At 36.5% G+C, this 26321-nt stretch overlaps 1 long non-coding RNA gene across 1 annotated transcript in view; it reads left to right on the forward strand.

Moving 5' to 3' along the window:
• Positions 1–26321, forward strand: part of LOC142831159 (uncharacterized) — a 63572-nt gene that overhangs the window by 14645 nt on the left and 22606 nt on the right. Inside the window, exon 2 of the long non-coding RNA XR_012906831.2 lies at positions 9634–9672. This is a non-coding gene — a long non-coding RNA (uncharacterized LOC142831159). The remainder of the gene's footprint in view (positions 1–9633; positions 9673–26321) is intronic.

The following is a 26321-nucleotide window of genomic DNA, read 5'->3' on the forward strand; positions in this document are numbered from 1 at the left end:
ATGAAAATGTCTAAGAGTAAAGCATTACAGCTGAGTGAATTACCGTAGATGTCTTTTCTCAGAATTGTAGCTCTTCTTACTGGTATTCCATAAGCAGAATCTTTGTTTAGATGGCTATTTCTTCAGATGTATTTGCTGTTCAAAGCTTTTTCTTATTTTTCCATCTGCAGCTTAGTCCCAAACAGTTGTATAGATATTCAGTATTTCCTATTCATCATTTGGTATTTGAGCAGTTTTGGCTAGTTGAAATTGGCCTGCGGTCACAGGGCACTGTTTATTTGTCTGATTGGATGAGTGTGCAAACAGTGCTGATATAAATGAGATGTGTGAATTGAAAATTTGATCTCCACTTATACCAGTTAATGTGAAGATGAAATTCACTTTCAGCAGGTACAAGTGCCGGTAGTAGAACCTGACCTCTCAAATGTTAGTGGAAAGATAACACTAGGGATCTGAGTAAGATGAAGCAAACTTATTAGGACTTGGGCTCAGCACAGCAATATGTATTTATCATGAGGCACATTCGTGTTCCCATTGATTTCAATGGGATGATTAATGTGCTTAAAGTTATGTATGTTCTTGAGTTATCAGGGCTGAATGGCTCAGCACTTTGCAAGATCAACCCTGTGTCTACACTTCAATTAAGAACTTGTGGCTGGGGCCTGAACTCTAGGACCCTGCAAAGTGGAAGGATCTGAGCCCAAATGTCTACCCTGTAATTAAACAGCCCCTTTGCCTGAGACCATGGAGTCAGTCAGCTGGCACTGGCCAGCTGCTGGTGCCAAATTGAAGAGTAAATATATCCCCAGACACCGACATTCTCCTTGGTACCAACACTGGTCCTGAGAACTTCGACGCATAGGATTGCCAGATGGTTTCAACAAAAATACTGGACACACTTGACATTACATTACATCTTAGTTAGAAAATACCGGACATTTATATTTTCTCAATTTGTTTCCTGACCAGAAAGCTCAAATACTGGACAGTCTGGTTCAAAACCGGACACCTGGTAACCCTATTGAAGCAGTACTTGCCACATCCTGCGTCTTGGGCCAAAAGGCTGATGATAGGTAGATCTGTCAGTGACCTGGCTTCCAAAAGCCTTGGAAGCATTTACCCTGGCAAGGTTTGTAAACACAGAGAAATAATTTTTTAGTAATCACCTGTTTCTACCCCAAAACTGAGACCAAAGTGCTTGAAGCAAATTACTTTTTAATAGGTTTTGTTGTTGTTGTTGGTTTAAGGAAACCTTCCCTATCTTAGGGGACACCACCTTCCTTTTATTACTTGTTTAACTTTATTGTTTCATCGTTTAATATGTGAAACCTGCTAAGTGTGCCGACATATCCATTCATTATTGATATATCCATTCGCTTAACAGGTTTCATGTATTAACTGATGAAAGAATAAGGTTTCATAGACAAAAGATAGTGGAGGGTATTTTTTTGTTGTTGTTTTCTTTTTTAAGGCTGGGAATTAAACTCTTTTAATGGCTCTGTTTTTCACAGTAATGAATGTGCAGAATTGCCTACTGGAATGATCTGTGTGAGGTCAACAATTTCCCACTATTTGCCTCAGTGGTGATTGGGTTTTCAATGCTCCTTAATTATTCTACTATGGATGGACTATTGTACAGTGTTCACATTAATCAGAATGGATTTACTGAGGGAATTAAAATAGTTACCATCCCAGCCTAGCAGTTAAACCTTTAGCAGGAAAAGCCTATGGCTGTGAAACATGCGAATTAGAAAGGGGATTTTTTTTTTAAACAATCATCTCTGGAGTAGACCTGTTTGGAAATAAATCCCAGTTTCCTTCAGAATTCTTACCCATTTCCACAGTTAAATTCAAACTTTTTTTTTAATACTCAGGCTACATCTACACTGCCATGCTATTTTAGGATACTGGAGTATCCCGAAATATCTATCCTGTGTCTTCATAGCAAGCATGCTATTTCAGGCTTGCTATTCTGACGTCCCTGTAAACCTCTTTCTACAAGAAGTAAGAGATGTTTTGGAATAGTGCTTTATTTTGAAATTTTGCACCGCTAAATGATGAAATAAGCTATTTTGAAATAGCATCGAAATAAGATATGCAATTTGAGCTACACAAATTGCCTATCTTATTTTGAGTTACGGTGCAGGGTAGATGTAGCCTGAGTGGGGCTGACAAATTTGTCAGCTCCCTGGGCAAGGTGGGGGAGACAGATCTGTGCCCCCAGAAGGGGTGGGCCCTCAAACAGAGGGGGCAGAGCTAGGGCTAGCTTCACAGAAGCTGTGGCAGCAGCCAGGAGCACCAGGCCCTTTTGAATTGTTGGGCCCTGAACAGTTGTTCCCTTTGTCCCTGCCCATCGGTGGACCTACATATCATTTAATTTCCATATTCTGACCAGAACTGAAATACCTTAAGTCCCTTTTCATGAGATTTCCATCTGAATTCTGCAGATTCCAGGTGTGGGGGGTAATTCAGATATATAACCAAGACCCACACATCCACCTGCAGTAGTCAATGTAGTTTTCATCTGAAATGCATCATGCATATTGATAAATATCCTTAGATGCTGTTAAGGTACTCCACTACCATTATGATGAAAACTTAGCGACATTTTCTTCATTTAGCATTCTAACTTATGGAATTTTCTAAACCAAATAGTGATAATTTCTTCTGTAAACAGTCTTTCATTTAGAAAATATACCATTGCTAATTGGGATTTATGTTACATTTGAAACGAAAGCACCAATTATTCATGGATCTTTTGCAATTCCCTTTTCAGAGGCTGTAGAATAGCTTTAAAATGTTCACATACAAAAGGGGAATGTAAATACATCATTATGGTTGCTCCACAGATGGCAGGTTCTACTTCGATTCATAATTGTGAAAGAGACATTATTTGAAGTACAGGGAAATTTCAGATGCTGCCCTTACCTTGGATCTCATTATCAGCTCTTTTGGTTTGCAATATTTTCAATTTTTTCTAAAAAAGCTTCTTCCTTTGTTAGTGTGGGGAAAACCCAAACAAGGGAACTCTCTATTTTGGAGAATCAGTGAAACAACATATGCACAAAGTACTGTCAAACGCATTTAATAAATGAAGTGAAAATGGAGAAGAATATTTTCTCCCATCAGCATCCCTTTCTAACCATTGTATGCTGTCAGGCTTGGAGCGCAAGTATACCATGTCACTATGGTATAGCCAAGCAAAGCAGCTTGAATTTCACCTTTCAAATGCAATATATTCCTTGCAAACAGTCTACAAAGGAATATTTGAAGAAATAAATTTGTGCATAATTGTTAGCAATGCATACATTTGAGAGTCAGGATTTGGTTGTGGCTGTTTCGCTATTAGAAAAGCAATTATTGACAGTTCCATATATAATTCCTTTCATATCATTGATACTGAGGCCTCCACTCTGACATTGGCTTTTATCTAAGCAATGGGCACAGAAATCTGTTTTTTGCTTCTATTTGAAATTGAACAATATTCTGGAAGGGGCAGTGAAGCAGCTCCACTGTAACTTTATCATCAGGATCCATTGAGCTACAGAACGTGGAAGGAAAGTTGTGCAAATAAACACCCTATTTCCTTCCTGCTTTAAGTGGTGTTTGGCATACAGTAGTGATAAGGTTGGTACATCGTACTAATGAATCCCTAAAGAGATAACATTAGGCAGAAAAGGTCATTGTCATAGTACACCGACAGGCAGAATTGAACTTGGGATCTCTGGAGCTTAGTGCATGATCTAAAAGCCAGCTGGCTGTCAGCTAAGGCTGTAGAGCAGACTCATTATTCTCACTGTATGTGGTCTTGGCGCCACTTAATGGGATAGTACACCACACCCAGCAGGTGTGTGGATTACAGTGGCACACAGTGTACGCTTGTGATGGGGGTTTGGAGGGCATACACAGGTGATTGGAACTGCTGTGTTGTCTCTTCCTGCCCCCGAATGCCCTGAGCTTGGGGATTTGCAGCTGATGTGTGATACTATCATATGCCCTTTAAGATTTTCCACTGCTACTTGACATCATATAGGAGGCTTTGCGAACATGTAGAATTGGTTTGGCTCCATTACTTGTGTCTGTATCTGAACTGTGAGCTTGTTAGCAAAACCAAACCCTGAATGCCTTTCTTCTCCTTTATCTACAAAAGGCCAGAACCTCTGGCTCAAAATAAAGACGCTGTAAGGCTTGGAATTCAGAAAGTTCTGCAAATGATGGTAAGGGTGCAGGGAACTGTCCTGTGTGGGGTTTCCATAATTAGGCAGATTCATTGGGCTTCATCTCTTGTGCATGTGTGTTCATGAACCAACAGCAGCTGCAACAGACGCTATGTGGTAGTATGGCACCATGGCACAGTGCACCTCCCCTGCTCTCCTCTCTTTTCTTTCAGTACTGTGCCTGGAAGAGATTTGGACCTGCTTATCCTTCCTAGGAAAAGGGGTATTTCATAGGATATACAGGGTAGTTTGCATGTAGTGTGTTAAGTAGTAACCCTTCTTGGGAGAGCCTGTGACCTATGTCTACACTACCACCCTAGTTCGAACTCTGGTGGTAATGTAGTCAACCAGAGTTGCAAATAAAGCCCGGGATTTGAATTTCCCGGGCTTCATTTGCATCTTGCCGGGCGCTGCCATTTTTAAATGTCCGCTAGTTCGGACTCCGTGCCCCGCGGCTACCTGCGGCACGAACTGGGTAATTCGGACTAGGCTTCCTCAACCAGTAGTTTCATGCACCTTTCATAGGTCATTATACTCATTATTTATTCCAGAGCTATTCACAATAAGTCAGTAATTTTGTGTGTTAATCTAAAAATAGGCAAGAACGCTTTAAAAAAAAATGCTCACCCCACAATGCCTTTTGCTGGATATGCTATCAGAATCCTCATTTATATTAGGGGAACATGTTTTTAAAAGACAAACTCTTCATAACCTATGATCTTTAAGAAAACCCAGGGACATACATCATCATTTGGATTCAACATAATATGAATGGAACCATTATGACTCTTATTTTTATGGTGTAGGTTTTCTTCAGAATTTTGACAAAGATGACCTTATGCTAGAGTAAAGCTGAAAGAGGGAGAGAATGAATGCTTTGAGATACTACTATTTCAAAAGGTTGTGTCTTGTAATACATCTATTCTTAGTCTCAGTTAGGTCCTATTTGGGAGAGGTACTTTTAAGCACTTAACTCACAATAAGCATATGAGGAATTTCATTGATTTCAGCAAGCCTGCTAACAAGTTTAAAATTAGGTGAATGTGCATATAAAGTTGCTGAATCAGAGTCATCGTTACTTTTGTTGAAGAAAATTTAACTATTGACCGAGTGCCATATTTTCAGCATCCAACAATTGGATACATTTCATTAAAGTAGAATAAGGCCAAATCTCCACTTACTGGAGGATAGACACTGATCTTCCAGGGTTCGATTTAGTGGGTCTAGTAAAGACCTGCTAAATCCCTTACATTTAAAGCATCTGTTTTCACTTAGAGTAGAAGGAAATTGATCAAGAGAATGAGGACCTGGAGGTGTCAGTCTTATTAATTTTCAAATGGGACTTATTGATAGTTTTCATTATTTATAATTTTAGTAATTCTGGTCAAAATTTCAAATTTGGCTGGAAAAGGAGGTAAACTTTTGATAAAATCTGTTCCTGTTTTTCTACTGGCTAGTATATATATATGCCTCCTGCTGACTCAATGGAGTTGTAGCTGTCCCATCTCTGGCCCCTTGCTGCCCCCTTGTGGTCATTCTGCGTATAACTGTCCCTCCTGCCAGATTCCTCTCTTTCCATTTTATTAGAAACAATCAAATTCCAGGAACATCCCATTGTCCTGGCACAACCAAATCCTTACTTAGCTTTGAGTTATGATAAGAAGCTGCTGCAAACCAAACTTAATGGTCCTAGCTTTTACTGTTTAGGCGGAGTCCTTGAACAAATTGACTCACAGATGGATGGACAGACATACAGACAGACAAAATTTCTAAAATATTTAGTAGATTTTGCATATGATAAAATCTATATCACTTTTTCAAAATTCAGTCTTTAGGAAGATACATTCTTATTTGTGTTTTTTACTGATTAACACCTGCAGCAAGAACTGTGAATAGTTGTAATGGATGTGGATGGAATGTCATTACAGTATGTCTTAGGGGCTCTTTAAAGCATAAGAGCTTGTTTCCATATATAGTTGGTTTAAAGTTTGTGGTATTAATGTTCATACCAGTGTTGTGATTCTTTCCACAAAATGATGTTCAGTATCTAATAAGTGGGTGGCTTCTTTCTTATATACAAACCTACAATATTCTATGGCTTTTTTAAAATAAGCCTTCTATATTAGTAGGTTTGACTGTAATAGTGTATTTAATGAAAGTGTAGCTTTATCAAAACTTGCTATAGCTTGTCAAGAGGTTTTTTATTTTGTTTTTAGAAAGCAAAGCACCGTAAGTGTTTATGGTACCTTACAAACATGTGTAGTGCCTGCCCCTCTGAATTTACAGTACAAGGGCCTGACAAGTCAGTACAAAAAAAGTAGTCCTACTTACCGACAGTTACTGATCCTTCGAGCTCTCTCAGGGTCAAACTTCTATTGCCTTAAGTTACCTGGCTTTATTGAAAACAGTAGTGGTGGGGTGATTTGTTGTTGTTCTTGAATAACATGCTGTTGTATGGAAAACTGACCAATCCTGACCAGAAGTAATACGGGTTACCTCTCCAATAGTACAGCTTTGCAACATAGGAGAAAATTTGTCTAATCCTGAGATGTAATGGGCACCCACAACTGCCATAGATTTCAACTGACAGATTGCCAAGTTCAATCCATTAGATTTACAGGACAGATATATTTTACAGTAAATTGATTGTTTTAACTCTGTTATTAACAACTCAGATGTTCTAACACTGCAGCAAAAATGTAAAACAATCAGAGTTCAGCATGTGCACAGCTCATAGTATTGGACTTTAGGGTTAGGATTAGAATGTCAGAAATCTCTTCTTATTGTCACAACATCCGTCAGTGTTCAGTTTTAAATTAAATCTCAATAATTCCTTCAATTTGAGGTATTTTGTATTATCCCAATAGAATATTAGAGAGGGGTTAAAATAATAAACCATTTGTAGTTGCACCAGGCATTCATTCTGTACAGGTACTGTGACGATGCACATTTTTCCTCCTGTGTTGCAGTGAGATAGTGTCTATGAATGATATGTCTCACCATGAGATATAACTTCTGGTTACCTTTTGTTTCGTCTGTAAAACAATGAGTTCTGTTGACTCACACTGATGCAACATAGCATACAAACTTTCTTGCCACATCATACTGTCTGAAGAAACTACATGTCACCACAGAGACAAATAAAATTATACTTAATAAGTACCAACCACAGAGAGTCACTAAAGTTAAAAGGAAACAGACAGTTATATACTATAATTTGAAATAGAATTAAACCTCACCAAATTAAATTTAGTACAAATATTTATTTAGCCGAGATTATCCTAAATTCAAGTCCTTCCTTGTTATTGCATTGGTTGGACATTAGGTAAAACTTCCTAACTATCAGGGTGGTTAAACACTGGAATAAATTGCCTAGGGAGGTTGTGGAATCTCCAGCATTGGGAGATATTTAAAAATAGGCTAGAGCAATGATTTAGATGGTGCTTGATCTTTGTGATTTAGATGGTGCTCGTGATTGCATGGGACTGGACTTGATGACCTCTCGAGGTCCCTTTTATTTCTAGTATTCTATTATTTTATCCAGCGGTTGGGAAGGGAAGGCATGATCATACCACCAATGGCAAAACACCCATTAGTGTTTCAGGATAAGCTCATTTATGTGACATTTTTCTTATTACCTGCTTTGCTCTTTCTCTGTTTGCATATGCGCTAATCAAGATCACTATTTCTCATTGTATACAGGTGTATATGTTACATACTGTATATCATATTCTGTAGTGCTTCTGGTTTACAGAGCTTTACAGACAGTAACTAAATCTCCTAGCATATTTGTGAGTTAGGTAGATAGGAAAGAAAGATTCACAATTTTACAGACAGGCAAGCAGACACAGAGGCTGATGGCCAGATTGTTGTTTTTGGGGTTACACCTTTTTAAAACAGAATAATGACATTCACATCATTAGAGCTACTTTATTTATTTAAAATATTTTTACCTTGCCTGTCTAGATGTAGGGGTGTATGGAAAGGATAGAGAACTTGGCCCTAAATGATTTATACTAGGCTACACAGTCCAGGTGTTCTGACTCTTAATGCTAGATTCTGAGGGCTGGACTCAGTTCCTATTTAAGTGAATGGGAGGTTTTCGCTTCATTTCCATGGGCTCTGCATCAGGTCCTAGCCACATGTTTTCTTGGTAAGAGCAGCAATAGTATTTTTAAAGGAGAAATCTGCCACTTATGCCCACAAGGTAACTCTGTTATCTTTGGTAAACTGTGCATTGCTAGTGTTTCCCAGAATGCCATGCACTCTTCCACAGTTAGCCCAGCTGCTCATCACCAAGCTGACATAAAGGGAACCGTAATTGAAATCCCACTGTGGATACTAAATATCTGACATTTTCAGTCTGCATTTGCACCAGCTGAAGCTTCTACACACTTCATGAAGCAGGCATCAAGTCAACAAAATAATTTATAGAAGTGTAACTAGAATTTGTGTTTCCAATCTGTAAAGTTCTCTTACGATGAACTCATTTACTCAGTTGTAAGACTGAACAAAGACTTGGGTTCCAGTTCTGCAGCTTTATTCATGTTGAGCAACACTTAATTATTCAAGCAAATCAATTGATGTTGTAAAATTTGGCTCTTAATTTGGCATAAAAAATTGTTTCTGCTGCCTACATACACACACAACCTACCTATTTAGGAACTGGAAAAGTGCTTTTTTGTTTGGGGTATGAAATTTGCATAATCTTTCTTTTTAAATGTTATTTTTTAACGGGCCAGCAAACACCTAAAAGTGGAAGAGGGTATTAGTTGTCCTTTGAAATAGCAGTAATGAAGAGAATTAAGATTTCTGTTTAAACAGGTCTTGAAAACCAATTGTCCAGACCTCACTAAAAGTGTTTCTGAGACTATCTTAGCTACTATGGCCCTCTAATGGTACTACTGAAAATATTGTTTGCTTACTCTCCCCATTTGTATATATGAAAGGTTGACAAAATGAAAATCGATTCTTTCATTTTGTTTCTTTTTATATACAGTATTTGTTTTCTTTTTCTTTACTTTTTACTTCTGTGTGAAATAAGTAGAAACATAAAATAATGGCACGCTTTTAATTGAGAAATGTTACATTCAGCAATTATTATATTAAGACCACTGCTTGTTATATTTGGTTATATATTAAACGCTTGATTGACAAAAACCAAATAAAAATGGAACACCAAAACAAAACCCGTGTAAAGATAATATAGACTACGGCGAGAATGTAATGTTTGAAAGACCTTTTAAAGTCAGCTCTTCTGTGGACCATAAAAGAGGAATCCTATTGTCATTATTTCTTTTAAGGCCCTAGTGCTGAGATTATGTCTCTACATGATTTTCAAATGTTGTTTCACACACATTTTACAGTGCTCTCTCTCTCTGACTCTGTCTGTCTTTCTGTCTCGCTCTGTCTCTAGTGCATCTGTGAAGAATCCTAGAAACCTTGGTGAACTGAGGTGAGTAAGATGCCTTTCTTTCATATTTCAGAGAGATTTGAGAATCCCTTTTTCTGGTTTCCTGGATATGTAATCTCCAAAGCCATTGTTCAAACCAGCAGATGGTGCTGTGCTGCATGTTATGAGTCTACATATCAAACAGAATTATTGAACCAGAAAGCTGCTAAAAGTTTCTAGTGCACTGCCTGAGCTGAAACAAATGTTTGTTGAATTAAGTAGTGATTTCCTTGAGTCTGGGAGACTATTTTACTGGCTATGTTTTCAGCCTTTAGATGTTAACATATGCCATATATCGTTTTTTCCTTGTGGAATAAGGGGTACCCAACTACACTTAAACCAACTGTAACTGTTCATGTCACTTAGTGAAGGTTTGAATTTTCTGATAGAATAACTCATAAAACTTTCATATTAAAAGATAAAATGGTTTAGAAGACAAAGAAATGCTGAAAACTGTAAGTAAAAACAGCAGCTAAGTTTTACTTAAGAAATGGAGGGAGTAATTTTTCTGGTAAAATCCCTAGCTGTGTGAATAGCACAAAACAATTAAAATATCCAATTGTATAGTGTATATTAGCCAAGGGATAAAGATGGTAAGTTGAGACTGATCTGATGACAGCTAGATCCATCTTTTAGTGAAATACGGTGTTAGAGAAATTAAATGACGTTGCTTTCATGGTTAGTTTGTGATATTTTTGTATATTGCCCTGTGCCTCAGGTTTTTTTAACAAAAGGGTTAAGTAAAAATTCCGATTCAAGAATTAAATGTGGAGTCCTTGAATTGTAAATAAGACTGTTCCAAGGTTTCAATTTGCTGTATTAGTCAGTGACAAGTACAACATTTTTAATGCATGCCATAAGATTAGTCTTCCCAAAGTAAACAAGCAGTAGTCTGTATGCATCTCTAGCAACTGGTTAGGGTTATATGTATGCAGCTTTGTTTCTGATAATGGATTCAAGTTCAACATAAATAAAAACAGTGTACATTAAATAGACCCAAGGAGGATAAATATCTAATTGCCGTAATCTGCAGCTAGAATTGAATGAATGTAAACATGCTAACCATGGAATACAATTCTTCAGAACACAGCAAGGCTAGCTGGATGATGATTATTAGCTAAGTATATGCAATTGTGTTTTGTCTGTAAATCTTTTCCTCTCCAAAGCTGGTAACTGACATTTTTAGGAGGCTTTTCTAATTCAATAAGGTGGATGTAGTTTTTAACATAAGATATAATTTTAAGCAATACAGGAGGTTTTGTAGTGTTGCACTGAAGCACATTTTGCTAAATAATGGCCATTTCTCTGAAAAAAAACCTTATATCATTGAAGTATGTTTCATTATTCAGATATATTTATTTTGGAAATAAAATTACATTTTAATTTTAATCTGAAGCCTATTTTATTACATGTATCATGTATTGTGTGGCTATAAGATAGGTATAATGTTTTGAATTTGTACAGTGTAACAGATGTATTTCTGTGTAAAATCATTGGTCCTTGTACTTCCTTTCAAAAATAAATTATTACTGTGGATATTTATATTCTCAGAATGCATGAAATAGGCCCTTGCAAAGCCAGAAGTTTTAATAATCATGATGCTTTGCAGCCAAGTTAACTAGGAGAACTCCAAATTGTAAATATTGAAATAGTGTAGCATAATATATTCTTGAGAAAGTAACCCTACATGCAGAGTAATAGTTCATTTCTGAGGAACAAACCTAGTTCTTCTAAACAATTACGTTGAATGGTATAATGAGGTATTCTACATACATGGCAGCATTCACTTCTGATAAAGCTGGGTTTTGACATGAAGCTTTAGCTCAACAGGAAATGAAGATTTAAAAACAACGGTTCTGGATAATGTATGAATACATTTTCCTTATCTGCTAGAAAAATAGTTCTCTGTAATTTAGAACTGTTACATCTAAAATTCCCATGGGAGAATCAAGCTAATACAATATAGTGTGATGTTATATCAGAGTACATACATGCGTTGTATTAATAATACAAAATGGAAATACTGATTTGTAAAAATTGTTTAATGTTGTGTCAATATTCAGTGTAGTTCTTTTGAGTTTTTGGACTTGCCTTAATCCATTTCTTTGGAGGAAGACAATTATTTGGACATGTGTGGCTATCGTTTCTTAATCAAGCAATTCAAAACTTAAAGCCACATGTGAAATCACTTTGCTAAATGGATTTTTTAGCATATGAAACTACCAATGAATATTATCAAAGGGAGGAAAATAGTGGTAGCAGTTTTTAAGTAAACCAAGTAATTTTGCTTCTTCCATAGTCTGAGGTAATTTTTCTGATAAGGAGACATTTGGATTTTAAAAAGGGGGAGTTGTTCTGTAAAGTTTAACTCTGAGATTAGTGGATGAAAATAGATATCTAAGAAATAGAAATTATACATTATATCTTCAGGTAATGTGTATGAATGCAAATCAAATATATTTAGGTGTTAGGAAATTTTGGAGATTATTATCAGTCCTTTTGAACTATTTACAATGGCAGGGAAAATTCAGTTGACATTTCAAAAAATAATATGTAAAATTGTATTTAAAGAGAATTAAGTTACATTGCGTTGTATTCATATGTTGAAGAATTTTACTTCCTAAACTTCTATTTTAGGACAAAGAAACTTTATCATGTAAAATACTATGTAATGAAACAAAATATTTCCTCGTATTGTAAAAGGGTTAATATTGCGCTTATGTGTATGTTTATCTTCTTGCAAATTTAAATTATTATACCTTGTAATAAATTATATTTTGCATGTAAAGTTCCTATTTAACATTCTGAAAATGAGAATTTAAATGACTAACCCACTTGTCCTTGAACTCATTGCTTTATTTCACTTCCTCTCACTTCATCATTTAATTTGTATGGTTTCCAAATCGTAGTGATAATCATCTATTAGTACCCCCGGTGACAGAGGGCAGGGCACTGTTGTATCAGAGTTAATAAAGCAGAAACACAAGCCTAATTACTATGGGAGATAAGCCATGCTGGCAAGATTTACCTTCCACAACTTCTATATGTGGTTAATTCTTCGTAATAAATAAAGATAAATAAAGAAAAAGTTGATAGAAGGCTGAGAAATTCTCATTGATATGAGCATTACAAAAATTGTGTGTGTGTGAATAATTAAATAAATACATCACTAAAACAATTTGCAGGTGTTAATGAGCTTTCAGGTCTTTGGCCACCTATAGAAATGTTTTTATTATGCATTTCCAAATGGTTATGTAAGAATTACAATATGCACACTTTCAGACTGAACATGCAGGCATAAATATACTTGTAGGGAATCAACAAAAATATATGCATAGATGCAGATGTATATTGTATATAGGTTTAATATACACATAATATTTTACTTTGTGAAGTATATTTAAAAAGTAGTCTAAAGACCAGATTAATAAACTATATTACAACAAGGCCATCTTGAGTAATAAGATTAGTATTTTCTGATAGCAATTTTTTTTGTTGACAAATCAAACAACTATCTCTGATGCTTTGATATCCTATCTATATGACAACTTTCTTATTGCAGGTTGAAGTTACACTTCAGTAACATGACTCCAATACAGAAAGTTGACCTGTGAATTTAACAATGGAAAAATCTGAGTTGTAATGACTGTAAAGACAAAGTTTATTTAAATTATTTAAATAGATAAGTGACTACTATATATATGTTTTAACAAAATTAATTCTCATACTTAGCCAAAAGTATACATATTTTACTCCATCTATTTGTGTGGGTATTAAGTAGATCTGGAAAGTTTTAAATTAGTGTCTGGGTTATATTAGTTATGATGATTTTTTTATGATGAGATTAAGCCTCTATTAACCAAGAAGAAATATATCTAATACTTATGCTGTGAAATGGAAAAAGTACTAATATAGTTCATTCTGGGCTTTATATAAAAGTTGTATTGATTGACTGCATTTTAATTTTAATTTAAGCTTTATGATTCAATCTGTGTCTATTTTTAATTTAAGTGGATTACATTCTTTAAAGAGCCTTTTACTGTAGTGACTTAGATGTACTATATTATTAGGTACTATGAGTTCAGCTTCTACAAATCTGTTAATACATAAAACCATAAGAAGCCTCTTATGTTCAAACCAGGTTAGAGTGAAGACATCAGATTAATATTTGATCATGTAGAAGTGCCCTTAATCAGATTTACTTATTTCTCAACTGAGTGTTTCTGCAATTATCATAATTGTTGTGCTAAATATGTTTGTCTTTATATCTGGCTTTGGGCATAATCTTCTCTCTTGAAACCCACTCACTGTGAGATTCAGATTCCTGTACAAAACCCAATTAATATTAAGATGACATTCCCTGATGAGTTCCTAAAGAGCCAGCAGCTGAGCAGACTCTGTAACATTCTTAAGTACAGACTACTTGAATGATCAAGAGCATCTGAGGGAGAGACACAATTCAATAATCCCTTTCTCAGGAAAGTCAAGAGTCCTGTGAGATAAGAGTGAAATCAAAGGAACACATCAGAAAGAAAATGACTGGTATAGTCTTGTAGTGTCTCTATTAAAATGCAAAAGTTATGGATTTTTAAGGGTGATGGGAACCTTTTCTGTTTTATTGATTTCTTTTTATAGTTTGATGATTTCTCTAAGATTATCTTAAAAGCTTAAAGAAAAAAGAGGCTTCATCAAAAGGTATCTTACATGACAGGAACATACACAGTTTTTGTTTCCATTATGTTACCAAAGAAATGTACTGTATAGATAAGGAGAAAAACACTCAGCTCAGGATATTTTCACTGAATCCTTGTCTGGGATATTTAACTTGCATGCCACATGTGTATATGATGGCAGCTGTTAATTACATTTTAATTATTCTGATGATGTACAAATGAATGACACAGTTCCAATTTTACTTGCACTGAGAGAAATGGTCTTAGGAAAGGTGAATGAAGGCACAAGGAGGAAACTCGGAGACTTTGCTGCAGTATTATTTCATCTTGTTTTACCTTACTTTATATGTATGTAAATGGCAACACGCATGTTTTCTAACATCCTTCTTTACTATCTAATATCAACAACTAAATTTACTACTGTCTGAAGGTGACATCTAACCCATTGATTTGTAATCAGAAATTGGTTTCCTGTCACTTTAAAATTGAAGCACTAAGGGGCAGTAAAAACAAGCCTGTCTCTTTCAAATGGAGTTCTGGTTCATGCCATTACATGCTCCTTTTTTTTTTTTTTTTTTTTTTTAAAGTATAACAGTTAAAAAAATCATTTCAGTATGCCTAAAATAGTTTATTATACCCTTTTAGATGTTACTCCCTGAACCAGCTTTGGATACCCAAATAAGTAGGTTGTGCCTTGAATTAAAAAAAAGTAACCTGCTTTTGAAGTACTTTTTTCAAAATCACCATAATTAAGATGCGCTTTTGGTTAGTTATGATTACATAGTTGTATCTGAAGTTTACAGAGTTGGAAAAATATTTGTAGCAAAATGTTTGATTTTCACTATAATAAAGGGTTAAATATGGAAAGAATTGTATTTTAGTACTGAGCCAGTAATCTCTGTAAGTCCTATTGAATGATCAGGAAAGCAAAATGTATCTCTTTAATACCCTTCCCATTGCATTTTTAAGTAAGGGGAATTTTCTCTATTTGACATCAGATCTTTCCATTTATCTTAAATAGATGTGTAAAGATATAGTTGGAAATCAGTAACAGTAATGAAAATGCAGCACAAGAACTTTCCAAATGCAAAATATTTAAAGTATCCATCCCTACTTTCTAGTCCTGTTTATTATATATTATGGTGTATTTTTTGCAACTGAGAACTTTATACTGAGAAAAATATATAATTAAATTTCAAGAAGTGTGACCTGTCAGATTTAGCATTTCTGCTCATTATCCCCATACCAGCCTAGACCAAATTATGAAATATGCAGAATAAAATGTGCTGCATTAGTTGTCTTCTAGTCTTCCTTCTAATTAATATTCAAAAGAATCAGAAGAAAAAATGAACACCTAAATCATATATACGTATATGCCTTTTGAGTTTTATTATAAAGGCAAAATAACCCCTTACTTAGATTTTAACCAACTTAAGAGTCAACATACAAAGGTGACTGCTCTGTAATGCTAGACATATCTGTATTATGTGGGCATGTTACAGCTCCACCAGAATCTCTCAATAGTAATTATTATGCCAAGCACCCTGTTGGCACAATTACACTAAAGCTCTAATTAGTAGCAGTAAGATTAGAACCCCTACATGTTAAATCTGTAGAGGCAAAGCTGAGTGAAGGATTTAAAACAGTTTCAAAACATTGTATTGTCTTTATTACAGTCTTTATAGTTCAGTAAAGAAGGGTTTTCTATAAAATGCACTTAAAATAATCTGGTCCTGTCACTAAAAATAGGAAAGATAAGGTAATTGCAGTCAAACCTTGCTACTCTGCTTCTATCTAGGTGCTTTATATCTGAAGTGACAAATCCAGTGAACTCCAGTGGAAGTTACATACTTCCTTTTTGTTGGATGAATTGGTATTTTTTTCAGCTCAGTGAACTATTTTCTTATCAGTTCCAGTCAGGAAAAAAAAGGGATCCCTGAGTATTATGTGCCATACTTGTCTTCCTGTTCATTGGTAGTCTTGTATCATAAACAACCAGACAGAGAAGTTTATTACATCATTTGTAAATCATCATCCTGGCCAATGCAATTCTTGATTCTCACCATTTCTCCAAGTCCTTATTCACTATACTGTAAAACCAAACGAAATATTAACTTGGCTTGATAGGCAACACATCAATGCTGGGATACTTGACCTGAGCAGCATCAGTCTGTGGGCCTGTTTCCTGAGGTTGGAGGACAGGAATAATGGGTAGTGTAACACTTTGCAGACATATTGTCAACTCCTTGCTTTCACTGTCTGGAAAATTATATGCTAGTAGCTGTCTAAGCATTACTAGAAAGAGAAGGCTTTTTGAGTTGTTGTGAAGGATTGTAGTGAGCTACAGAACGCATAAAATGCTCACAGAGGATGCAATGTCATTGAGTTTGGGGAATAGCTATGAACAAACAAGTAATGAGCACTTCTTTGCTGCATAGTATATGTACAATAGTGAGAAAATGTGTTTCTTTTTCATTGCTTGATCGTAAAAATATTATATTTAATTAATGAATAATTTGTAAGAATAGGAGGACAAAATTAGATGTTTGTATCTTTTGTTTTTGACCTTTCATAAATCTCATGTTGACCAAAAATTGTTTCTCTGTTAGGCAAGCTGCTATTTTCTGGATTCTGTTATATTTCATGAGTGAGAGGGTAGACTGGTGTAAATGGAAATAACTCCATTGAAGGCAATGGAGTTACTGAAATTCACATCAGCTCAAATTCTGGCCCACTGAGCCTTTAAACTTCCACCTGATGAAACCAGGATTTCCTGCATAGTGGGGTGAATTCCAGTGAATAACCGTGAGTTCTTAATTCAGGAAAGACAGTCCTTACCTCCAAGACAGGTGGAAGTTGAATCCAGAACAATAGGTCTGAAACTAAATCTTTAATAATTTCCCATAAGTCACTCTGCTACTCGCACACATTTACGTAGAGCTTGCGGGAAAAATATATATAGTGTATTCAAAATCTTATTCTATTTTTCATCCAAAAATGATTTGGGCATGCTTGGGAAGCAGAAACCTTCAAAATATATGCACTGAAGTTGGATATTCTTTGAAGACATTGTAATGCTTAGATAGTCTCACTCATTGAAGTCAGTGAAAATATTCCCACTGATTCCAATGGGTTTTGGATTACGCCTGCAGAAGGCAACCATCTGTGCCTGCACAAAGGGAGGAGAAAATCTAACATACATGGCTCTGAAGATTCAGGAATCAGCAGATATGGATGCAGGGAGGTTCCAGGCAGTCCCAAGAATGAGAGTTTTCACAAGAAACGTTGCCCCTTGCCTCTCCCATCCTTCTCTCCAGATGGAACAATTGCAGTAAAAAACAATGGGTGGTTCTGTAGTACCTTAGGATATGTCTACACTTGCTCCATAGTTCGAACTAGGGATGCAAATGTAGGCGACCAAAATTGCTAATGAAGCGGGGATTTAAGTATCCCGCACTTCATTAGCATGATCTCGCTGGCGCGTTACTCTGCTCAACAGCTGTTTCGAAAGTGAAAGTGCACACCGGAGAGTGTTAGTTTGATCCAAACCCCTTGGTTCGAACTAACATTACTCCTCATATTTAAATCCCCGCTTCATTAGCAATTTCGGTCGCCTACATCTGCATCCTTAGTTCGAACTAGGGTGCAAGGATAGATGTACTCTTAGAGACTAAACAAAAAATATATATGGTGTCATGAACTTTCATGGGCACAACCCTCGTCTTCAGATGAGTCAGTCATCTGAAGAAATGGGTTGTGCCCATGAAAGGTCATGACACCATATATATTTTTTGGTTTGTAAGTCCTTGTCTACACTACGGAGTTTTTTTTTTTTTAAACAACAAGCATCCGCACTACCAAGCCTGTTGTTTCAAAATAATGGGCGGGTTATTTTGTAATAACTTCTGCTTTCCACAAAGACTAACTCTTATTTCAAAATAATGTCATTGTGGATGCTCCACGGTTGCTATTTCAAAATAACTATTCCCTAAAGTCATTCAAAGTAATTACTCCCCAGTGCTTGCTGGGGATTTAAATATCCTGCACTTCATTAGCATGATCTCGCTGGCGCGTTACTCTGCTCAACAGCTGTTTTGAAAGTGAGGTAGCACATCCACATTAAGGAAACCTGCCTCAGACTAATTTTGAAACTTCCCTGTAGTGTGAACACACTATTTCAAAATGGTTATTTCTGGAGTTATTATTTGGAAATAAGTTATTTTGAAATTTCCTAGTGTAGACATGCCCTTAGGTGCTACAGGACCACCTGTTGTTTTTAAAGTTTTTTTTTTTTTCAGTAAATAGAGTAAGCAGATGCTTGTGGGCGTTTTCTCTGCTCCATATCCCAATGGCAAAGGTGTGGAACCTTTTTTTCGTTCGGGGGCTGCTGGACCACAGAAACATCTGTCGGGGGATGCACACAAGTGAGAAGTAAAACAAACAAAAACAACCCCTCACTGACATGGCCCCAACTGAGAAGGAGAAAGACACTCCCCACATTCCCCTCACACACCAGAGCTCTGCGGGGAGAGGCTAGTAAATTTTGTGTGCTCCAGCCTTGCAGAGTGGACGGTGGCAGGGGGAGGGGCTGGAGGGCCAGTGCAGGCTCCCCAATGCTGGTGGGAGCTCCGAGCCTCAGGCCCCCCAGGTCTTAGGTTCCCCACACGTGCCCTATGGTGTCTTCCCTATGGATTACCCTAGTAGAGGAGGTAATCCTGCACTTTGGTCTTATATGTTTTGTCACACACGAGAGGGCTGCATCAGTGACTTGTGCTGCAGCAGAGGGGAGCACCCTCTCCATTACAGTGCATTAACTCTGCTACAGGCATTGCAACTACGGCAACCTTGTTTAATCAGCCTAGTATGTTATTTTGCATAAATGCAAAGATGTGTAAGGGAACAGGTGAAAATCATCAGAGGGCTGCTAAGGTATTGTTTTTTACATGCATTAGTCAGGCTTAGTTTATATACAATCATTCCTTTCCTCTCTGCATGGCAGACTCAAGAGCCTGCTGTCTTTTAATTTCAATATTTACCTTGATGAAATCTTCAACCTTGTAGTTTTAAGGAAATAAGATCTGCAGGAGAAGAATACATATTAACTCATCAATAAATAAAAACACAACACCTATTGTTAAATTTTAAAAATATGATTTTTACAAAGAATTTTAAATTGTAACTGTTCCATTTCTTTTATTGTTAGAACTATTAAATGCATATTAGCATGGTCATTTTTATTTAATGGAAACAAATAACAGTTAATCTTATTGGGAGGTTAAGTGGGTTTACTCTGTAAAGGGCAAATCCCAGATGAATGTTTTCTTTTTTTAAAGAATAGCTTTAGTCACTGACAGATGGTCTCTGTCTGAGTCTCTCTGTAGACTGATACAGTTTCTTTTTACACATTTATGAAAGTTGTAGATATAGATATTCAGTAATATGCTGTCGTATAGGACAAAGAGCAAGCCTGCTGGACTGATAGGATTAGATTTCAGATCAGTGACAGATGGCTGGTTTAGCAAGGCAGATAAAACTTAAAAGAATAAAAAACCACTTTGTAAGTAAAACACAATGGAAGAATGTCAGGAAGAACCAGTTTCTTCTTAGCTGAAGACAATGGGGTAGCACTGGGTTTAACTCAGTGGAAATTTGGGTATCATTAGTACATTTTGACTATTGGGTTAATTTCTGATATTCAAATCATTCTAGAAAGAAATTGCTTTGCGATCTTATCTGTAAGTGCAAGGAGACAGTAGATCAGTTACTCTGATATGGAATACTGTTAAATAACTTGCTCCGTGTCCCCTTACTATCGTAGAAGTGTTACTTCTATTTCTACTGCAAAGTTATTTTAAAAATACATTTATATCTCTAGCAACCTCTATCATCCTACTGGTCAAGACCATATTTTTGCTTACTTCATATGCTACATTTAAAGTTATAACATCATTATAACCTTAGTCAAATAACCATATAGCATATTTAGTGGTAATTTGTCACACTAAAATTATTCATAGGTGTCCTGTTATATTTATGTGCTATGCCATATTATGTTTTCTAGCAATGCAGTTTGCTAGATTTCATAGATTTACTGTGTCTGCTTTTTTTATGACTGACATAGCAATAACCAGATTGCAAAGATATTTATGTTGTTTGTGGCTTAGCAAGATAATTAAAGGATATAAATTAATCAAGTGCAATTAATTAGAAACTTTATGTTCACAGCAGTCCTTCTTTGCATGTATAATTTATATTTATTGATTTCCTGGCTTTCATTAGCCTATGAGATAACAGCAAAAATGCATTAGAGAAAAAATGTACAATTAGCGTGAGAGTGAACCCTGGCATAATTGATAGATCAGCACATGTTTGGGGCAAATATAAAGCTTTGTTAACTGTCATAAGCAGTTACAATTGATAAGTGGTATTTCACTACATATCTCTCAGCTGATTAATGGTGTTTTTAAAGAGTCCTCTTAATGGGAAGCTGATAGGTTGGTTGAATTTACATTTTAATCAGAGTATTTATGATGGAGGCAGCTCTAAGATATTCTTTGGCACAGTCGTGTAAGGAACTTTTCCTGAGGGATCTAATGGAAGAGGAAACATTTTAACATGGGTACTCACCTTCTCCATCTTCTTTATTTGTGCCATTTGATCAGCACATGGGAGATGCAAAAATATTCATTGGGCAGTAATAATTTGCCAGTGATGGCTAGTGGGGTAAAAAGGAATAATGGCAAAAATCCAGTTCCTTCAGTGTCTTGCTCCTAACCACTAAGGTAAAATCTGCATGAAAGCAGAGCGAGGAGCTACAAGAACAGTTGCAAGGCACACAAAGAAAGGGAGAGAACTTTCTGGCAGAAGTGATTCACAGCAATCACTTTGAGATCTTCAGTTCATGTGCTCCTGACAAGGTGTGCCTAGGCCATAATTGTAGTTTTGCTGGAAGACAGGTGAGTGTTCTATGACTGCAGGCTTGACTGTAGTGGATAAAAGGCAACCATATCACTGGCTGCTGAATTGTTGTCAAGAATCCATCCTTAGTGGCATGGAAAGGCAGCCATAACTATAATCTGTCACAGTGGCATTTATATCTATACGAGCAACACATGTGATTAGAATGGGGACAAAAAAGGTGGCAGTTGGTTGAATTTGGAGGAAAAGTGGCTCTGAAAATACATATCATGGCATGCACGCTAATGTGTCAATACTAGAAAAACCTGTTGTTGCTTTAGGTCAAATTCTATAAAAGGAATCAGAGGGCAGGTCTGCACATCTCGTCCCTTGGTAACTGACTAACACTAAATGTTTAGATTCAGGGCAGTCCACACAAGATAAGATTCTGCTTTCCTTAAAATATTGTTTTCCAGAGTATCTCATCTGGTAATCCGGAGACTTAGGTTTTCATAGTTTGTATATTGTTAAAATTGTGAATGATGAGTTAGTGCTGTGAAAAGGGCAAAGAGCAAGTGAGGGCCTGGGGCAGAGACTGGAGCACTGTGGAGATGAGTTGCGGAGTTAAATTAATAGGAAGAGAGAGTATCAGGTTTAATGGACTTCAGGGAGTTCTTTTCATTCAAAAGTGGTTTTCAACATTGTATAACAAAAGATCAGTGCCCCCATGACGGGGGATATCTCTGGGCAGAATTCAGGAATGAGGCGCAAGATGACCTGAACAAAATTTTCAGATACTGTAGCATCCGTAGAATATGCACAACAAGATGAACTCTGACTGTAGCTAAGGAATTGTGAAGTTAAAGGAGCTATATACTCCATCTTAGTTTAAATTTGATGGTATCCCATTACAGAATACTATTAATGAAATTTCCAGCCCCAAATGAAAGTGTAGGAGCCAACAAATAAAGCTGAAATAAAAATGAAGCCTTCTAATAATATATTCAAAGCATTCTGTTGGGGCAGTTCAGGATTAAGAGGAAAGTAGTGGATGAAGATAAACCCCTTTCTTGTGTTTTAACAGCTAATAGTAACAGACACCAGGTTCAAGGACACATATCTGAATAAAAACAATAAGGAGCCCTGTGGTACCTTAAAAACTAACAAGTTTATTTTGGGCAAAAACTTTTGTAGTCTGAAACCCACCTCATTAGATGCATGAAGTGGAAACTTCAGTTTGGTAGCTTTACATACACATGCAAAGATGGGGTATGTGTTATATTAGTATGTGGAGGATCAATGCTAATGAGATTAATCCAATCAGGATGGATGTGGTCCATTCCCAAAGTGGATGAGAGAGTGAAAATACCAAAAGGGGGAAAATTACTTTTTTGTAGTGACTGTCTCTGTTCGGACCCAGTCTCGTAGTGTCAAGTTTGCATCTGCAGTTCCATGCTGAAGTATGTTTTTGAAGGTTTTTTGGGTGAACTAAAGCAACTCTGTTACTGATAGTCCAGGAAGACTGAAGTGCTCTCCTACTTGTTTATGAATGTTATTCTTGATGACTGATTTGTGTTCATATATTCTGTTTCCTAGAGACAGTTTGATTTGTACAATGTACATGGCAGAGGGGCATTGCTGACACAGGATGGTATATATCACATTATTAGATTTGCAGGTGAGTGAAGTCCCAATGGTGTGGCTGATATAGTTAGGTCCTATGATGGTGTCTCTTGAGTAGCTATGTGGACAGACTTGGCAATGGAGTTTGTTGCAGGGATTGGTTAGTGTTTCTGTTGTATGGTGTGTAGTTGGTAGTGAGTATTAACTTCAGATTGGGGGCTACCTGTAAATGAGGACTGGCTTGCCTGCCAAGGTCTGTGCAAATGAGGGAAAATCTTCCTGGATAAGTTGTAGAGACTTGATGATGTGCTGGAGAGGCTTTAGCTGAGGGCTGTAAGTGATGACCAGTGGCGATCTGTTAGTATCCTTGTTGGATCTGTCCTGTGGTAGGTGATTTTTGGGTTCCCATCTGGCTTTGTCAATCTGTTTCTTCACTTCTCCAGGTGGGTATTTTAAGAATACTGCATAGAGATCCCGTAGATGTTTGTCCCTCTGTCTGAGGGATTGGAACAAATGTGGTTGTAGGTTGAAACTACAGAGCTGGAATTACAAGAATGTCCTGTTTCTGGTATGTACATTAGGTTTACCAGAGAATGTCTTGTGAGGCTTTAAATGAAAGACAGAATCAGACTGGTCATTAATATCATTGTGAAATATATGTACACTACTACGTAAGAAGCTGTATATGTGTGCATATAGAAAACATTTTAAGTCCATGTCAGGGCATGATTGACTATCAGGTTTTCTGTCAGATGAGAGATGTTCATTCAGCTGTCTCCATATTGAGATGTAGATTAAGCATTGCAAAGTAACACAATGGATATCCATTTATATAAAGAATCAATAGAGAGATTTGAAATTAACAGGGAAGTAAAACACAAGATGAAGTATAGATCATGAACTTTGGGGATATAAGTAAAAGGTACCCTTAGACTCTTTTCCTGCACCTAGAAAGTAAATAGGCAATGCATTCACACTGATGAAAGCAAAGCCAAAGCCAGCCTTACCTGAAGATTATGCAAAAAGTTTTAGAGAAGAGAAACATTATTAGATAGGTTAACCTAATAGTTAAGTTTAGTCTCTAGAAAACACGTTATGATTTTGTTTTATTTGCAATCTTTTTTCCCCATTAACCTTACTCACTTTGGCTGTGTCTAGATTGGCATGATTTTCTGGAAATGTTTTTAACGGAAAAGTTTTCTGTTAAAAGCATTTTTGGAACAGAGCATCTAGATTGGCATGGACGCTTTTCCTCAAAAGCACTTTTTGCAGAAAAGCGTCCGTACCAATCTAGACGCGCTTTTCCGCAAAAAAGCCCCGATCGCCATTTTTGCGATCAGGGCTTTTTTGCAGAAAACAAATCTGAGCTGTCTACACTGGCCCTTTTGTGCAAAAGCTTTGCACAAAAGAGACTTTTGCCTGAACAGGAGCAGAATAGTATTTCTGCAAGAAGCACTGATTTCTTACAGTAGGAAGTCAGTGCTTTTGTAGAAATTGTAGCGGCCAGTGTAGACAGCTGGCAAGTTTTTCCAGAAAAGCGGCTGATTTTCCGGAAAAATAGGCCAGTCTAGACACAGCCTTCGGGTACATCTACACTGCATGGCTATTTCAAAATAAGCTATTCTGGGATAGTTATTCCAAAATAGCGTATTTTGAAATAGCAAGTCTACACTGCAGGGAAGTCTCAAAATTAGTCCGAGGCAGGCTTTCCTAATGTAGACATGTTATCTCAGTTTAGAGCCCCAGGAGCCACTGGGGAGGAATCACTTAGAATGGCACTGGTGAGGAGCTATTTTAAAATAGCACTGGAGCGTTTACACATGCCTTATTTTGAAATAGCTATTTTGGAATAGGCGTTATTCCTCATAGAATGAGGTTTACAGATTTCGGAATAAGCCATCCATTATTTTGAAATTATTTCAAAATAATGGAATGGCTGTGTAGACGCTCACATTATTATTTCGAAATAATGCTACTTATCTCGAAATAAAGGTGCGGTGTAGATTAACCCTTTTTCTTGGATCTTTGCTACCAAACTTACCCTTGTTTTCACTATGAATATAACTCAGTGCTGTGATATTAAAGAAGGTTGCTGATCCTAAGGTGCAACATATAAATTGGCAACGGTTGGGGAATGTCTCAGTGAGATTCAGAAACAGGAGTGCACCAATTGTTAACCAGCAAGGCAAAAAACCTTTTTTTGATGGCTAATAAGCTGGAGGTATCAGGGAACTGACACTAAGTTATACACACTTCTCCCTCAGCTGAAGGTGGGGAATAGGGGTAACAAGGTGACTTTCTCTCCTGGGCACCTCAAGACAGTCACATTCTGATATTGCTAATAAAAGTTGTTTGACACCAGAACTGAAATTTATCAGGCATCCCTAAAATGATCCTTGTTCCTGTGTAGAGACAAGCCTGAAATGGGTAACTTAATGGAAGTAATGAGGTTATATTGCATATATTCAATGGCAACAGTAGAATATGAATGGCCTGATGCAAAATACATTAAAATAAATTGAGAGACATCGATTGATTTCAGTTGGATTAGGCCCTTATTGATGTAATGCTCCATTTATGAAAGCAGAAAATGACTTTTCAACATAGATTTATGAAATGCACCAAAGAAGTTAAATCATGGACCGTTTCCTTTTGGCCATCCCCATTGGGGTACTGTGCAAGGAGAGGCATGCCTGTGGTACTGGAAGGAGGGTGTAGGTCAAGATATCTACCTGCATTTAGTCTCAGGTAGTCTTGCCTTTCCTTGACAAAAGTCATTCAATCATATTTGCTTGCCATTATTTGTCTAACTTAAAGTCTCCAAGGTTTGCCTACTATGCCCTTATTTTACCGTAGTTTGTCCTTTTTTTCCTCTGTAAGCTTCTTGAAGCTGGGATCCTTGTAATTTATGTCTAGAACAGAGTTAATCATTTTGTCAGCACTTAACAAGGAATAAATAATAAAGCCAATATGTCTTGCGTATAGGGAAGGAGATTTCAGCAGATGAATATGAAAGCTTAGGTACACCAAATGCTTTTATGTACAGAATATGCAATGATCGGAAATTATGGTAATCAGAGAACTTTCTACTTTACGTTATTCTCAAATTACATGTGTAAATACTTACCTCACTAAAAGGTTATTTGCAGTTTATGCACACATCATAATTTTCATTATGCTAAATTAAACCATGTTAGTTAAACAGTCTGTTATCCAGTTTAAGCACTTGTTCATAACAAAACAGACGAGGGAGAGTGTTCTGTTTCTTACCTTATTGATGTTGCTGGAATGACTGAAAATGAATTGATTAATATATAAATTTTCTCTTCATCTCATCAAATGCCATCTATGCTTTGTGTGTGGATATGGGGGGCAGTAATCTGGGTTTAATTTTTAAAGAACAGTCTAAATCAATTGTTTGTATAGTTTGACAAAGCTAAGTAAAATGTACAAAGTGGA

Source organism: Pelodiscus sinensis, chromosome 12 (assembly GCF_052426305.1).
Source record: "Pelodiscus sinensis isolate ZL-2025 chromosome 12, ASM5242630v1, whole genome shotgun sequence".
Classification (NCBI taxonomy): domain Eukaryota; kingdom Metazoa; phylum Chordata; order Testudines; family Trionychidae; genus Pelodiscus; species Pelodiscus sinensis.